The sequence below is a fragment of the Pinus tabuliformis genome, chromosome 1_1 (assembly GCF_031772625.1).
Source record: "Pinus tabuliformis cultivar Carrire ecotype Pingquan chromosome 1_1, CPIR1, whole genome shotgun sequence".
Taxonomy (NCBI): domain Eukaryota; kingdom Viridiplantae; phylum Streptophyta; class Pinopsida; order Pinales; family Pinaceae; genus Pinus; species Pinus tabuliformis.
The window spans coordinates 631,593,506-631,608,946 of NC_142297.1; positions in this window are offsets into that span (position 1 = coordinate 631,593,506).

The window sequence follows — 15,441 nt, forward strand, 5'->3', positions numbered from 1 at the left end:
AAGTCTGTCAACTACCACCATGATGACACTCTTTCCCTCAGACTTGGGTAAACCTGTGATAAAATCCATTGAAACCTCCTCCCAACGTTGGCTTGGAATGGATAAAGGTTGTAATAGACCCGGTGTCTTAATTGTTTCAACTTTATTTTGCTGGCAAACCAAACATTCCGCCACAAACTTTTGAATATCTGATTTAAGGCCATCCCAAAAAAATTCCTTCTTAACCCTGTGGTAAGTTTTTAAAAATCCTGAGTGCCCTCCTAAGGGAGAAGTGTGCAATTCCATAAGAATCTTTTGTTTTAGCTGGGAATTCTTACAGAGGTATAAGCGATCTTTGTACCATAACGAATCATTTTTCCAGCTAAATGTATCAGAAGTACTGGAATCTTGTTGTAGCTTTCGAATAAGTGCCCACACTTCTTCGTCATTCTTCCATTCCTCCCTTGCTTCGTTTATCCAATCTGGTTGGATAATAGAAATGGCACACAACAATGCTTCCACATCCTCATCCTTTCTTTTCCCTTTTTTGTAGATGATTTCAAAGTCATAACCCAACATCTTTGTTACCCACTTTTGTTGCTCTTCAGAGGATAATCTTTGTTCTAAAAAGTATTTAAGGCTATCATGATCCGTTTTTACCTTGAAGTGTCTTCCCATTAGGTAGGGTCGCCATTTCTTAAGTGCATGGAGTATTGCCAACATTTCCTTCTCATAAATAGCTTTGCTTAAAAACTTTCCCTTGATTGGACGACTTTCAAAAGCAATGGGTCTTTCATCTTGCATTAGAACAGCACCAATTCCATTTCCTGAAGCATCACATTCCACAATAAAGGTTTTTGTGAAGTCCGGTGTAGCTAAGACCGGTGCTTGGCACATTGCCTCTTTAAGATGTTCAAAGGCCTTTGTTGCTTCCGGAGTCCATGAAAATGAATCTTTCTTCAATAATGTTGTTAGAGGTGCTGCTATTCTCCCATAATTCTTAACAAACTTGCGATAATACCCTGTCAACCCAAGAAATCCTCGCAGATGCTTTATGGATGTGGGGATTTTCCATTCCTTAATGGCTTTAATTTTGCTAGGGTCTACCTTAACTCCTTCATGAGATACAATATGACCCAAATATTCCACCTCCTGGACTCCAAAGAAACATTTGGATCTTTTTGCATATAATTGTTTCTCCTCCAATAGTTGTAGCACCCTGTCAACATGTTCAACATGATCCTTCCAAGACTTGCTGTAGATTAGTATATCATCAAAAAATACTAACACAAATTTTCTAAGGAATGGTTTGAAAATTGAATTCATCAAACCTTGAAATGTTGAAGGTGCATTGGTAAGGCCAAAAGGCATGACCAAAAATTCATAATGACCCTCATGAGTTCTAAATGCCGTTTTTGGAATGTCTTCAATCTTCATTCTAATTTGATGATATCCCGAACGAAGATCCAACTTGGTGAAGTAAATTGATCCATGCAATTCATCTAGTAATTCATCAATAACAGGAATGGGGAACTTATCTTTAATAGTGAGCTTGTTGAGCTCCCTATAATCTGGACACATGCGCCATGATCCATCCTTCTTGTGCACCAATACTACTGGAGCTGAGAAAGAACTTTGACTCGGTTGAATTATACCAGCCTCTAGCATTTCTGCAACCATACGTTCAATTTCACTTTTTTGGACATAAGGATATCTGTACGGCCTGATGTTTGGAGGAACACTTCTTGGAATCAGATGAATAGCATGATCATGATCACGCATAGGTGGGAGACCCTTGGGAGTCTCAAATACCTTGGAATGATTGTCCAAGACCTTTTGGAGATCTGGAGAAATAGATGATGTTGGTACAGGTGCACAGTAAACTTAAATATATTTAACACAGCAGAACAATCAAGCACATAGGAGACAATTTTTAACGTGGTTCACCCAACCATTCTGGGCTACGTCCACCAAACATAGGCATCAGGAATTTATTAATCAAATTGGAGATTACATCAAGAAATCCTCACACTCTCTTAGCAAACATCCGAATGGTTGCCTGTTATATAGCACAGAGAATCTAACAGCCTCATTAATTCCCTCACATCAAATATAGGAGGCATTAACTCTCTCCCAACAAACTGGAGCTAATCTAGGAATTGAATTCCTATTGTTGTCACCTACAGAGATTTTTGCCTATTTCATCCCAAACAGAAAATCTCAACAATCTCCACCTTGACAACAATTCACCTGATGCCCTGTTATTATTATTTTATCTTTTCTGCAAGCCAAGAGAAGCCAAACACTAGCGTAGCTTCTCCAACAAAACTGGTTTCATGAACATGTCTGCACAGTTCTCCTTTGTATGCACCTTTTCAAGAGAAACTCCCCTTACAGTGATAACCTGTCTTACAAAATGATATTTGATTGGAATATGCTTTGACTTACTATGATAGGCCGGATTCTTAGCCAAATGTATTGCACTTTGACTGTCACAAAGTAACCTGATGTTATCTTGTAACCTACCAAACTCACCAAGCAAACCTTTCAACCAAACCGCCTCTTTGCAAGCATGAGAAGCAGCAATGTATTCTGCTTCAGTAGTGGATAAAGCAACAATATTCTGTAACTTTGACATCTAGCTGATAGCTCCACCTGCAAGAGTAAAGACGTACCCTGAATTTGACCTTCTCTTATCCAAATCACCTGCAAAATCGGAATCAACATATCCGCAAACAAATTCACTACTCTTATTGTAAGAAATACAATAACTACTTGTGCCTCTCAAGTACCGAAGCACCCATTTCACTGCTGACCAGTGTTCTTTACCCGGATTTGCCATGTACCTACTGACAACCCCAACTGCATGAGAAATATCTGGTTGCGTACACACCATCGCATACATCAAACATCCTACTACATTGGCATAAGGAATTCGAGACATATAATCCTTTTCTTCATCTGTATTAGGACATAATCTTGAAGAAAGCTTAAAATGGGAAGCTAAAGGGACTGAAACAGGCTTCACATTATTCATACCAAACCTCAAAAGTATTTTCTCAATATACTTTTGTTGTGATAGCCATAGCTTACCATTACTCCTGTCTCTGAAAATCTCCATGCCCAAAATCTATCTTGCTGCTCTTAGATCTTTCATATCAAACGTCCTTGCCATCTGAGTCTTCAACCTGTTGATTTCTTCAATGCTTTTGCTTGCTAAAAGCATATCATCAACATACAACACTAAGATAATGAACATGCCATTATTTAACTGCTTAAAGTAAACACAATGATCATATTCACTTCTTACATATTTCTGACTCAACATGAAAGAATCAAACTTCTTATACCACTGCCGAGGCGACTGCTTCAGGCCATATAATGACTTCTTGAGCCTGCTGACAAATTTCTCATTACGATGCTGAACAAACCCTTCCGGTTGTTCCATATATATTTCCTCATCTAAATCACCATGTAGAAATGCCGTCTTAACATCTAACTGCTGCAACTCCAAATCAAACAAAGCCACTAATGCTAACACAATTCTAATTGAAGCAATTTTAACCACTGGTGAAAATATCTCATGAAAGTCTATGCCAGCTTTCTGAGAAAACCCTTTTGCAACGAGCCTTGCTTTGTACCTGTCTTCTGTATCATTCACACCCCGTTTCAGCTTGTACACCCACTTACATCCCACAGTTTTCCTACCTTTGGGAAGTTCAACCAGATCCCACGTGCCATTCTTACCTAAGGCCATCATTTCTTCCTTCATGGCTGCTTTCCATTTGTCACTATTTGAACCTTCTATAGCTTCCTGATAACACAAAGGTTCATCATCATTAGCGATCAAAGCAACTGAAGTAACATGATCATCATACCTTCTCGCAGGACGTTTGATCCTTGTAGACCTCCTTAAGAAAGTTTCTGGTGCTTCCACAACTGGCTGTCTATCAACTGTAGGAATTTCTTCATGATCGCCATCTGAGACCTGTTCATGTCCTCCATCTGAACCCTGTTCATAATCTGATTCTGAAACCTGTTCATGACTAGAATCTGAACTATGGTCGTTATGACTATCATTAGAAATGCTGTCAAACTGAATATGCTGGAAATCAGATACATCATCCTGTTTCAATCTTCTATCTACATCTAACTGTACAAGAGAGGATTCATCAAACTTTACATCTTTGTTGATGATGATTTTGCGGGTAGTAGGATCCCACAATCTATATCCCTTTGTTCCATCACCATACCCAACAAAGACATACCTTTTCGACTTCGGATCTAATTTAGTTCGCTGATGTTTAGGCACTAGAGCATATGCATCACAACCAAACACTCTGAGTTTAGAATAGTCACAAGGGTGTCCTTTCCATACCTCTTGCGGAATCTTGCAGCCTATTGCCGTTGATGGAGATCGGTTTATCACATAACAAGCTGTTGCCACCGCTTCCGTCCACAACTCCTTTGGCAACCCGGCATTACTCAGCATACACCTTGCTCTCTCTAGAAGAGTCCTGTTCATGCGTTCAGCAACTCCATTCTGCTGAGGAGTATAAACCGTGGTCTTATGTCTCTCGATCCCTGCATCCTTGCAATAGCTGTCAAACTCCTTGGAAGTAAACTCACCACCATTGTCAGTTCTTAAACACTTTATTGTTCTACCAGTGCTGTTTTCTACCAATGCTCTAAACTGCTTGAAAACTGAAAACACATCAGACTTTCTTTTCAACATGTAGACCCAAACCTTCCTAGAAAAGTCATCAATGAATGATACAAAATAAGACGAGCCACCATACGACGCTGTAGGGGTTGGACCCCAAACATCTGAATGAATATAATCAAGTATACCTTTACTAGTATGTTTGCCTGTTTTAAACTTTTGTTTACTTTGTTTACCAAACAGACAATGTTTATAGAAATCCAATTTTCCAGATCTTAGATTATGAAGTAACTTTTGGTCAGCCAAAATTTTCAATCCTCTTTCACTCATATGCCCCAATCTTTGATGCCATAAGTGAATGGAACTACTGTCATGTTCAGACACAGACACATGATCTGACCCAGTTCTACCTTCTAACTGAAATAGATTTCCTACTTTCTTAGCTTTCATCACTAGTAATATACCTTTATAGATTTTCATAACTCCACCTTGAATTACAGTTTTATATCCATTTGAATCAAGTGCTCCTAATGAAATCAAATTTTTCCTTAAATCTGGTACATGCCTCACGTCTGTTAATATTTTTGTTGTCCCATCAAACATTTGCAGTTGTATGCTCCCAATTCCCACAATATCACATGTTACATCATTACCCATGTACACAACACCATCATCAATTGATTTATATGTTTTAAACCAATCTTTATGAATACACATGTGGTTAGATGCCCCGGAATCTAACAACCAATGTTGACCATGTTTTGAAATATTAACTGACAATACTTCATCACTCATACCTAAACCAGATACTGAACCTGTATCCGTGGTGTTGGCTTCCTTCTTTTCTATCGAAGAGCCTTCTTTAGCAGCCTGCTTTCTCTTCCAGCAATCCTTTTTCAGATGTCCAGCCTTGCCACAATGCCAGCACTTCATCTTTGGCTTCTTTCCTTTGGACTTCGAACGAGAGTCGCTATGCTTTCCCCTGGAGTGTCTCTCTCGTGAGCGACCTCTGGCCATCATTACCTCTGATGTAGAGGTATCTGCATTCGACCTCTTCCTCATCTCCTCAGCCAACAAGGCTCCAACAACATCGTCAAACTCAAGGATGTTTGATGTACTAAAGCTTATGGAAGTAACAAAGTGATCCCAGGATTCAGGCAAAGAACATAATAGAGTTATTGCCTTATCCTCTAAATCAAATTTCACATCTAGACTGTCTAATTGCACCAATAAGGTATTAAAAACATTCATGTGATCAGCAATTGAGGTACCTTCTTTCATCCGCAAACTGTAAAGCTGCCGTTTCAGGAGAATCCGATTTGTCAAAGATTTCGTCATATAGAGCTTCTCAAGCTTCGACCACAAGCCTACGGCGATTTTCTCTGACACAATGTTGAACAGAACATCATCCGCCAGACATAACCGAATTGCGCTCAGAGCTCTATCGTCCATCTCATCCCATTCATCCTCTGTCATGGAAGGAGGTCTTTTGTTTTTCCCCAACAGTGCTTTCGCCACACCTTGTTGAACCAGCAGATCGTGCATCTTTACCTTCCAGATCTCAAAATTATTCTTGCCATTAAATTTCTCAATTTCAAACCGGGCACTTTGAGTTTTGGCCATCTTGTATAAACAAAAAAACACAACAATCTCCAATATCCAACCAGCAATAAAAGAACAAATTGCCTATGCCTTTCTGCCTTTTCCTTTAAAAAAAAACTGCCCTTTGCACTTATATTACTTTTCTTTAAAAAAAAAACTTTCTGCCATATACACATCTCAAAAAAATAAGATACGTCCCTTTTTAAAAAAAACTTCAATATCCCAGCACACAAAAAATTCCCACAATCTAACTGGCACTGCGTTTTATAGCAGAGACTGGAATATATTCACGCGGGTTTTATCAAATCACACTGCGTAGGGGCTTCTTATGACATTCGGTGATTTAAAAAAAAAAACAAACACGTGCAGGGACAATACCATTGGCGTGAGAATGGTTTGGGCTTTCGATTTTTCATTGATAAGCTGCGTCATCTTTCTGTAATATAACTTGAAACAAATTCTCTGTCGATAAAGACTTAGCAACCTGTTACATTAATTTCCAACAGCGTATCACATGCAGAAAAGTCCCACATCTATATCTAAAGCAGCAGGATGTTCATTCGGTTGACATTTTTTGAAGACACGCTTGTTCTACCAATAGAGCATTACAATATCTTCATGACAACCTAAGATTGGACAGAGCTCTCGAACACTGACATTTCCATAACATGCCTTCCTTTGTTTCTTGTAAAATAAAGCTCACTTGAAGTAAAGAAATGCTTGAGATTAAGGGTTGATATCCAATTCGGTCATGTAAAAAATACGTACCAGGCAACGTAAACAATTCAGGCTCCACGCAATTAAAACAGCGCACCAGGAATTGCTTAACATACCAGGTTAACAACGCACCATTTAATACCAGGATTGCCTCCAGTGCCTTGGTCCACCAGCGCTCCGGTCAACACAAGTCCGCGCTCCCTTGCTCCACGCGCATATATTACAGTGCTCAGCGCGCACACACAGCAACAAAACCTTTAGCACCACGCTCCCTCAGCGCTCAGCTGCGCTCCACCTCCAACTGTGCAACTCCTCCAACGCGCTCTGATACCAATTGTTGGTACAGGTGCATAGTAAACTTAAATATATTTAGCACAGCAGAATTAACACAGCAAAACAGTCAAGCACATAGGAGACAATTTTTAACGTGGTTCACCCAACCAATCTGGGCTACGTCCACCAAACATAGGCATCAGGAATTTATTAATCAAATTGGAGATTACATAAAGAAATCCTCACACTCTCTTAGCAAACATCTGAATGGTTGCCTGTTATATAGCACAGAGAATCTAACAGCCTCATTAATTCCCTCACATCAAATATAGGAGGCATTAACTCCCTCCCAACAAACTGGAGCTAATCTAGGAACTAAATTCCTATTGTTGTCACCTACAGAGATTTTTGCCTATTTCATCCCAAACAGAAAATCTCAACAGATGATTCCAATGTGGAAACATCTAGCGAGCATAATTGTGCAATTACACCTCTTTGCTCCTTTTTTAGAAGCTTTGTCATACCATGAGAGCTGATTATCTTTCCTGGTTTCCCTGCAATACCCCTTAATTCAACTTCCTTTCCTTCCACAGAAAATTTGATGAAAAGTTCTTGAAAATTAAAAGTTATTGTACCCAAGGATTGTAGCCATTGGACTCCTAGTACAACATCCGCACCTCCCATTGGAATGGAAAGCATTGGGCTAGTCAATACATATTCTCCCATGGATAGCTTGATATTATGGCATTTTCCAGAGCAATTTATTGTTCCTCCATTTGCAATCATCACTTGACACTCTGGTGCTGGATATAGGAAGCAATTCAATTCTTTTGCTACCCTACAATTAATAAAATTGTGGGTGCTTCCTGAATCAATCAACACTATTACCTTTTTCTTCTTGATTTGTCCTTCTATCTTGATGGTTTGAGGAGTGGTAATTCCCGCCAATGCATAACAAGATATGGTCGGATTTATTTGTTCTTCATCTAGGCTTTGTTCCTGGAGTATATCTTCTTCTTTTGACCTTTCTTGCTCCTTTTCTTCTTCCTCTTCACAATCTATGTAGAATAATTTCTTCTCAGCACACTTATGACCTTTAGTGTATTTGCTATCACAACTGTAACAAAGCCCTTTGGCTCTTTTTTCTTCCAATTGTTGTGGTGTCAACCTTATAGGTTGTGGAAGACTAGGGGCAACAACACTTCCGTCTTTATAGTTGTGAGTGGTATGCTTCCTGGTTGCCATAATTTTGCTTTCCATTTTTCTTGCTAACCTGAATGCCTTCTCTAATGAATCCGGTTCCCAAAGGCGAACATCATGTTCGATATTATCCTTTAAAGACCCTATAAACACATCAATCCTATGCTCCTCTGGAATATCTTTTACCCTTATGTTCAATTTTTGGAACTCCTCGATGTGTTCCATTACTGAACCCTTTTGTTTGAGACTTATCAATTGGCTAAAAAAGGTGTTGCTTTTTGTATCTTCATAATGTGCTATCAATTCTTCCGTAAAAATTGCCCAAGTGATAAATTGTTTACGAGAGCAAAGCCATTGATACCATACAAACTGATTTGGTTCCAAATATACAGTTGCCATACGTACCTTTTGTGCGTTTTTCACATTATTGAGATCGAAGAATTGCTCCATCTGTAATATCCATGTAGCGGGATCCTTGCCATCAAACTTCCTCATATCGATTTTTGGAATATGGTGATTCTTCGATCCAACATTAGCATCTATGGTATCATGATTAACATTTCTTTTGTTTTCATCATGAGTTTCCTTTACTACCTTTTCACCATTAGTGACCCTTTCTTGTAGCAACTTCTTCAATTCTTCCATGTCTGTCTTCATATCTATCTTCAAATCTGCCATGTCTCTCTTCAATTCTGTCTTCGAATCATCCATCTTAGCTTCCATGCCCTTTATCTTAGATTCCACGCCATTTATCTTAGATTCCACGCCACTTATCTTAGCTTCTGTTAGCTTTTGTGAGCGTGACATTTGTTGCACTTGTTCTTGTAATTTTGATATATCATGTAGCATTTCTTCCTCTTCTTCATGGGTCATGCTAGAGCTTTCAGGTTCCTTACTAGGTGTTTGCATTTTCTTTCCTCGAGGCATCAGTTACCGATAATAATGCTTTACTATGCCCTTTGAATTCCGTTAAAACAAGCTTACACAAAAATTTAAAAAAAAACTACACACCTTTTTTCACTTTATAGAAGCCTGATATTGAATCTGATGTATCTCTGTAATTGCGGATCACATAATTCTGAAATTTCTACCTATAGTAGCCCTCTGCGTTCTCTTTCCAATGCCACAATTCTGAGCCAAATTGGATTCTCCAAGGAAGAGTTATGTGAAATCTCCCACAGTGACTTGCTTTTAGACTGGTTCAGTAGAGCGAACTTGTATGACGTGCCACGAGTCACTGTTTCAACCTTTGAATCTGAAACACACACACAAGAAACTACAGTCCGTCTTCTTTCTGTACCTTTTTACGAAATTTCAATCCGATCCTCAAAGAGAGAGTTATGACGATTTTCCCCAGATCACTTGTTTTGAATGTAATTCAGGAGTCTGCAAAACGGTCAACTTTCTCAGATCATATCTCCGTAAATATCGCGCGACAAGCTCTGAAATGCGGACCCAAGGTTCAGCACCAATTCTTCTCAAATGGGTTTTTTTTGCGACTTCTGAAACGTCACAGAAAAAAAGATATAGCGAACATGCCACGATGACCTGTTTGGAGCAGCGAAACCCTAGAATTCCAAAGCTCTGATACCAAATGTTATGAAACCAGCTCAAGAAAAGATAGAAAAGAAAGATCAACGCCTTAGAATTCAGCCTCTTTGAGTGGGCAACCTCCTTTACATTACATAAATGAACAATTCTTTGATGATACAAATGACAAAACCTCCTTTCTATATATAGGAGTCTAAGGAGTCACAATATAATCCAGCCGACCTAACAATAATAATATAAAGCGACAAAAATAACAATAGAGGGATTCTATGTGGCACAGAAATAACAATATGGGGGTAATAGGGGCACAACAATATAAATAAGGGGTATAACTACAATAGTAATGGGGTAATCACTAGTATTATAGGGACCCAACAGTATTAAAGCCACCTCCAATGCATCGATTTCTAATGTTTCTTAATGTATTAATTTCAAAGGCTTCCCAGGTTTGCAACCTTACCAATGTTTAAAATAATAATAGCACACAATAAATGCATAAACTCAGAGGCAATAACAATGATATTAACAAAGTTTGACAACAAGATTTGCTTCCATTTTACTCCAACAACTAAATTGAAGTAATTGATTTCATTGCCAGTAATTTCATTGTCATAGAAGCAACCTTGGTCAAATGCGTATGGATAAATAGGCGAATGGTCAAGTACTAATTCTATATCAAATTCACCGAGAACTAGCCTTGTAATTGGTGCTTATGATTACACTGTTTATGAAACCAGTGCTATAACTTCACCTATGCTCAGAACTGATATATGTAATATATTAAGGAGGTCGCTTTCATAAAAGAGAAAAGATATTTGATATTTATTTACAGTCAACTTCATATGTGGCTTTGTATTGTGCCAAGTTTATGAATCAATGTTGTAGCAACTTGTCAAGAAGGACACAATATAACAATCCTTAAGTATGGTTTCTCTTCTCAGTTGAAGAATTTCTCATTGGAGAAAATATAATAGGTCGAGATTGAGCTAAAGATGATATAAGCTGAGTTGCATGTGCGTTGAGCAGTCAAATTATGTTGGTGTTAATATGAGTAACACTGGAGGCAATATATAATATAATAATGTATCAAACTTTTCCAAATACTGGAGCCAATATATAACACTGGCCATTTTTTTTTTGTAAACATTGTAGAGCTCTATGTATTAGAAATTTTCAAAAGTTTTTTACATCCATATTCTCCGAGTAGTCACCTACTCGAACGAAACCAAGTGACCACTGGTCAGCGTTAAAACCATTCAAAAATTTGAATAAGTTCATGATAATCCATCCACTATTTCTATGTTGACTGTCTCTACTATTATCACTAAAGGTCAAAACAGACAAGCTTATTTCCTTCATCCAAGTCAAAATTCAGAAAACAAAATTATCTGGATCTCTAGATTAGTGCTCATCAGATGATGCTGTCAGAATTGATTCCTTTGCACTGGGACCTGGCAACTCGCGTCTCTGTTACAATTTTCACTTGATCATTGTCAGGTTCTATTTAATCCTTCCCAAGGCGAAATTGTTTTGTTAAGTCTGTATCTGTATGGTCACTATTTCCTTAAGAAGTTCCGCATGGACCTGGTCCTTCTCCTTGTTGCTTTCCTATTTGTAAAATACTTCTCCTTCCATGGGTTCGTGGTGGAGAGTCATGGCCCGAGCCATGACGTGTTTCATGATCTAGTACTGTTGTAGGGTCTTTTTGAACAATGATTGTCTTCCGTTCATTGTCCAAAGGTCCTGCATCATTCCTTCCAATTTTTCCATGGGTATGTCTCTGTATCTCAGGTTTTCTCTTAGATCTCGCTTCTCGCTGTGAATCTGGTCCCTAACTTCCTTTGGATTTCCTTCCATGTATTAGTCAATGATCATCTTCATGTGATCTCCGTCAGGCTTCTTGCCCCATTTGTTTTCCTTAATGCTGGTTCCTTCTTCTTTCTTGGTTGTCCTCTTGCTTCTCCTCGGAGCCATTCTTCTTTCAGCTTGTTCTTTAACACCTTTTCCCCGTTGCTATTTTTCCTATTTCATGGTCTTTCCCTGATCTGTTGTGAGGCATATCACAGAATCAACACATATGTTATCTGTCTCATTTATATTTGCATTATTTTTCATGGGTTTGCCCCCCCCCCCCTGCCTCTGGTTTCCCAGCCTTTGATTTCTCACCCTCTGGGTTTCCAGCCTCTGGCTTCCCACGCTACTGAGTTTGGCTTTGGCTTTGATAATTCTTCGGGTCATGGGGTAACAATGGTTACTTTGCTTTTCCCAGCCCATGCAGGGATCCCACTTCTGCTTGTTTTTCCTTTTCTCACCGGGGGCTCTCCCATGGTGCGAATTAGGCTACTGAGGTCTCCCCTTAGCTTGGTTTTCCCAAGTTTGCTATCAGGGTTTCTTCTAGCTGAGTTTTCTACCCTTCCCCTAGGGTGCAACTCCATCCCCCAGTGGTTCTGGTATTTCCTTTCCCAGCTACCCTCATCTAGGGCTACAGGCATTCTTCCTTTCCCTAGTATGTAGTATGCTAGGACCTCTATTCTAAGGTGGGGGTCGGTAGAATTTGGTTCAGACAGGCCCTTGTTCTCATACTGCTCGCCATCTCTCCTAACTGTCTCTCCATCCCGAGCAACCGGGAACTCTTCAGAATGTTTTCCTTTCAAACCTTTGAGATTGCTATTACAATTGAAGTGATAATACCAGGTATGCTTACCATACTGCATTCCTAACCTACTTCTCAAACAATTTACACTATCAGAGTTTAAGGCTAGAGATATCACATACCCTCTTACCGTGCTTCTCCTTGCTTCCTCCTTCTGCTTCTTCTTGCTACCTGCTCTTCCTTTCTCGTCACCTTTCTTCATTCTCGTTTGCATGCATATTACCTCTTTCCCCTTTTCCTTAGACTTTATTCCTTTTTCATTCCCTCCTCTTGTCTTTACCGCCAGCTATCTTGTTTTTTCCTTGGCATGCCTCCCTTCCCTCCTGCCTTGGGATGCTGCCCTCTTGTCCTATCCACCATCCTGCATTAACTTCTTTCCTCTCCCGTCTGCTCTTGTTGTCAGGTCACTGACTCTGCCTTGCCACTTGTCATTATTTCATTGCCCGTCCTCGATTTTGTTGTCCTGCCCTCTCCTCTACCATTCCTTGCCATCTCTGCCCCCATACTCTCGGGGATTGTCCTTCCTCTGCCCTCCTCTATCATCTTACTAAACCCCGATCTTACCCTGTCCTGCTCCACCTCTGTCCTGTACTGTTCCTCCTGCGTTTGTCCTTTTCCTTCTCTGCTCTAGTCTTTTCCGGGTGAATTCTCTAGATGCTCGCTCTTAGTCCTATCTTGTTCTATCATTTGGATCAATTGATCCATATCCTATTTTTGGTGGAGCTCTTTCGTGCTTGCATCTAGTTGCTGATCTCCTTTCCGGCATCCCCAGTTTGCAAGGCAATCTACAGGATCATTTCCTTTTCGTTTCACATGGGAAGGTATTATGTAGGCTATCCTTCTCAATTGTTGGCTTATTTATTTAATTATCCATGCAGTCCACCAGCTTTGACTCAGCTTCTCTACTGGTGCTCTGTGCTGTAATTGTTTGATTATGTCTATCAAGAGCTTCAAATCTCCTTCTATCTGGAGTTTTTGATACCCTCCTTGGATTTCTATTTCTATCCCCCTTTTCAGTGCATGGAATTCTTCCTCATTATTTTATGTGTTTCCACAGTCCATCGCATAAACCCATCGTGTTTTACCTCTGTCATCCCTGAATATTCCTCCTATACTCGTCTACCTTGGATTCCCTTTTGCCACTCTATCAAAGTTTAATTTTGTAAATCCCTGTGGTGGGTTCTTGTAGTGGTCGTCTTCTCCAGCTTTTCCAGTCTTATGTTTTCCTCTAGCCATGTTTGTGGTACTTTTTTGATTTGCAAGCGGTTCATAATACATGTCTTCGTTTCGTCTACCTTCCAGTCCTTGTCATTCCGCCTCTCGAAGATTATGGTTTCTCTTATGTTATGTACTGTTTGGCTCCATATTTCCTTCTAAGCTTTTTCGTCTTCCTTGAATATCAATCGATTTCTTGCTTTCCATATGTTCCACAGGAAGAACCCTATGGATAGATTCCAGGCTCTATTCACAATTGCATTATGGTACAGTTTACTCCTCCATTTCTCTACAGTTGTAGTTATGCTACTTGTATCTTTGTCGCTAATCTCGAAGAGCTGTTGGTGGTTTTGCCACAGGGTATTGCTAACTTGACAGGAGTTGGTCAGGTGTGTTTCTTCTTGTTCCTAGCATAGGACGCAGCGCGATGGACCTTGCATCCCCTTCCTTCTCAACTGGTCCCAGGTTAAGGCTCACCCATGGGACAGTATCTAGGTAAATAATGCTATCTTTGGCCAAGTTTTCATTTTCTAGATTCTATCCCATTTTTTGATTTCCGGGTTGTTGGTGCTACCAGCCTTTATGTAATATCCTTCTGTTGTCGTAAACATTCCTTTGATGCATTTTCCCCATCTTATAATATCCATTCCTTCTTTGACTGCAATTTTCCTTGTCTCCATCTCCTTTTTGTAATTTGCCCACTGTTCTGTTTCTAGTGCTTCTTGCCAGTCCTTTTTCATTTTCCATTTTCTCCAGTATCCATCCCTTTTAGGCAACCAGTAGTTCCGGGCTGCGTCTTCCTCCATTTGGGTGGTGAACTGATGAATATCTTGGAGTTGAGGTTGCTGATGGAGGGTTTCTCTCTGTTGCCATGCCTCATTCCAGAAGTTTTCTTTGTCGCCCTCCCTGATTTCCCAGAAACTATGTTCTCTTATCAGGTCCCTATTTGACCTTGCTAGGTTCCAAATTGCAGAGCCTTTCTTTTCTGATTGGCTTCTCAATTTTCCTTTAGGGGATCTGGCCATCTCATATTTCTTTTCCCACAATGTCTTCCATAGATCTTCTCCTCCTTGTATCCATCTCCACCATAGTTTTGCACCCATTACTTGGTTTAGGATATATGGATCTCGCAACCCTAATCCTCCTTCTGTTTGTTCCTTTCCATAGAATTTTTTTGAAAATTTCCACCATTTTTTGGCATATTGTTTTTGGAATAGCTTGGCTGGTCATTTGGTATATTGGCATTGATTGGAGGACTGACTTAAGGAGAATGAGGCAACTTGGGGTGTTCAGAGTTCTGAATGTCCAGTTGTCCATTCTTTTTTGAATTTTCCCTATCAGACCTCCCTAGTTAGCAATTCTATTTTGCTTATCACTAAGCTGGACACCTAGATATTTGGTGGGGAACTTCCCTATTCGGAACCCCATTGTTCTAGCTAGGAATGATTAGGAAATCATTGGGGTATTGAAGAAGAAGATTTCTGTTTTATCTTTATTTATCTCTATACCTGATGCTTTTGTAAAATCTTCAAGGATTTCCAATAATTGCTTTGCTTCCTTGAGATTGGCTTGTCCATACATCATGACG